At 46.9% G+C, this 2,716-nt stretch overlaps 1 pseudogene; it reads right to left on the bottom strand.

Annotated features, from left to right (window-relative positions):
- Positions 1–782: 782 nt before the first annotated feature.
- On the bottom strand, positions 783–2,265 carry LOC123162790 (thiosulfate sulfurtransferase 16, chloroplastic-like; annotated as a pseudogene).
- Between the last annotated feature and the right edge of the window lie 451 nt (positions 2,266–2,716).

The following is a 2,716-nucleotide window of genomic DNA, read 5'->3' as shown; positions in this document are numbered from 1 at the left end:
CCACACCCGCACCATCCAAACGACCAAGAAGCGTAGCCACCACTACCGCCATGGAGCCTGCCGGAAAGCCACCATCAGGGGCCGCCGCCTCGGCTTCCATGTCCCAGTTGCTTGAAAAGTGAGCACCAGGGCATGCTTACCTCAATCGATAGCTTGCATGCAGCACAAAGGTTGGAATGGTAGCTCTCTGGTGGATTTGTTCACGTCCTGGTTGCTAAAATTCTTACATAGGATTGATCTAGCTTATCTGATCATAGCCTTACTACTTGTTGTGGACATATCAGTTTGGCGCTCAACGAAGATAGAAAGTAACATTAAATGGTCATGTGCTTTACACTTGTTATATTATCCCAAGAGTATCTCATATATATATATATATATATATTTGTAAGCATGTTATATTCCATTGTAGTTGTATGTTGAAATGTGAAAACTCAAAGTCCCTTTCGGTAACTACATTGTTAAGATACTATGCAAAACTAGTTACCTGCCGATACAAATAACTTGAATGAAATAAAAGTTAATATAGAGCAGTGCTCTCTGCTTAAGCACACATTCCGTTCCATATTTCTGATGGAAAAGTGTGATCTTGCTTTCCGTAAGAGTCGTTCATGAACTAGCCGCCTTGTATGTAACTCCACACTACTTTATTAGTTACATTCTTCAGATACCCTGTTCTTGTGTGTCCCAGCACATTGATACCCTGTTCTTGTGTGTCCCAGCACATTGCCACGATAGAAATGGAGACACGCTAACGTCAGGCAGTTGGGAGATAAGCCGAATGATCAATAAACATGTTATTATGTAATTTTGGTGTTCTGTTTTGCAGACACCGTAACATACACGTGTTATTCTGTAATGGGGCCAGTGGTCAGGTGAAGAACGGAGATTCTAACATTAATATAGCACATACATCCTATACTGCCTCTGTACCGAAATACTTGTGGTTGGGGGAACTTGTATTAGTTTCCCCATCTACAAGTATTGTGGTACAGAGGAGTAGCTCATATCAAACTCTATTTTGCTTATTCAGTGCACTGATGTGGTGTCTCGGAGCATGCAAAGACAAATTATGATGTTGACCGCGTTGCCACCGTCCATTGACCGGCAGTCCGTTCTCCCTCCAAGTCGAGAACCCTCCGGCGATGTCGTCACGGCAGTGAAGCCCTGAAAGAAGAAGACTGATTCACCATCATCTGTCACAGAGCCGGCAGGTGAAACCATAGCTACCGATGGTGAGATAGATAGATAGATAGATATGGTAGTGCTAGTATTTATGCTTACAGCGGAGCAGAGTTCGGCTGCTGCCATGAGAGATCTCTTGCCACTTTGGCATCTCTGATATTGACAAATGAAGTTTTCTCAACATAAAAAACAGTCAACTGAAAGAAGAAAGAAAAGAAAACGTTTAGGATCAGGGTATGCGTACGATGATGATCTCGTCGTCCCTGCGGAAGATCGCCGACACTTGCTCGAGAAAGTGCGAGTTCTTCGCCATTCCTGACCCGGTGTTATACATGTAGGGGATGTTCACCGCTCCCACCGGATGCCCACCACCAAACTCACCCTCCGTTCTACACAAGCAGCAAATCTGATCGAATGATGCAACAAACCTTTTTTATGTACACGATGTTAGTGAACTGAAATTTTCCTGTCAGTTTAGTTGAGAGAACAGAGTAGTACAGGGGCAGCAGAGCATGCAAGTGGTTATTGTCGTGTGGTTTGTGCGTTGGTTATGTACGTACCTGACATCGAGGTAGCGGTGACCGGCCAGCTGCAGCTCGTAGGCGACGCGCACCGGCACCGACGGCGGTACCGCGTCCACCTCCTCCGCCCGCAACGCCGCTACCCCGGCGCCGCCGTATCTGGTGACGAAGCAACATGCGTGTAAGAGTTTGTCCGTGGATACTAGATGGATGGAACATACAGATTACTCCTGCTCACGGTACCTGACTGAGCCGGGCATCCTTCTGGCGGCGCCCACTGAGACCGCGCTCGCCGCCGCCATGACCCGAGGATTCGCCATCGTGCGCGCGGCACTGTGCCGCAGCCTGCGGTCAAAACAGAGCGCGTAGAGCACTGTGATCGATGAGACGAATACAGCAAGGAAAAGGCCTGCCGGATTGTTTACTTACCTGTAGGAGGTGAAGGTGAGGGGCGGCCGGTGCGCGGGGAGGGAGACGCCTCGGGCAAAGGAGTACTCCGACGCCATTATCTCCTGTCCGGTCCTCGCTCTTGTTCGCTCTTGCGGACTCCGGAGCCCGGCCGGACGCTCAGTTCGAGCTAATATGTAGATGTGGTGCAGATTGAGCTCTGATTTCTTGTTGAAACGTGGTAACCTTGCACAAACACATGGCATGGGGAGGCATGACCACGGTTGGCAGCTGGGACGCCGCACCTATCCTCGCCTCCTCCGCGTCGTTGAGCAGAGTAGGATCCCATGTACGCATGACTACGACGGACATTGAGACATACTCCCTCCGTTTCATAATCTAATGTCTATAGATTTTTTGAAAAGTCAAACTTCACAAACTTTGATCAAGTTTGTGGAGAAAAATATTTGCGTCTAGAGTGCGAAACATATATCACTAGATTCATCATAAGATGTAGTTTCACATTATATATTTTTGCTATTATAAATATAAATATTTCTCTCTACAAACTTGGTCAAAGTTTGTAAAATTTGACTTTTCAAAAAATCTATATGCACTATATT

The sequence above is a fragment of the Triticum aestivum genome, chromosome 7B (genome assembly GCF_018294505.1).
Source record: "Triticum aestivum cultivar Chinese Spring chromosome 7B, IWGSC CS RefSeq v2.1, whole genome shotgun sequence".
Taxonomy (NCBI): Eukaryota; Viridiplantae; Streptophyta; class Magnoliopsida; order Poales; family Poaceae; genus Triticum; species Triticum aestivum.
This window is presented reverse-complemented; position numbering and strand designations above follow the sequence as displayed.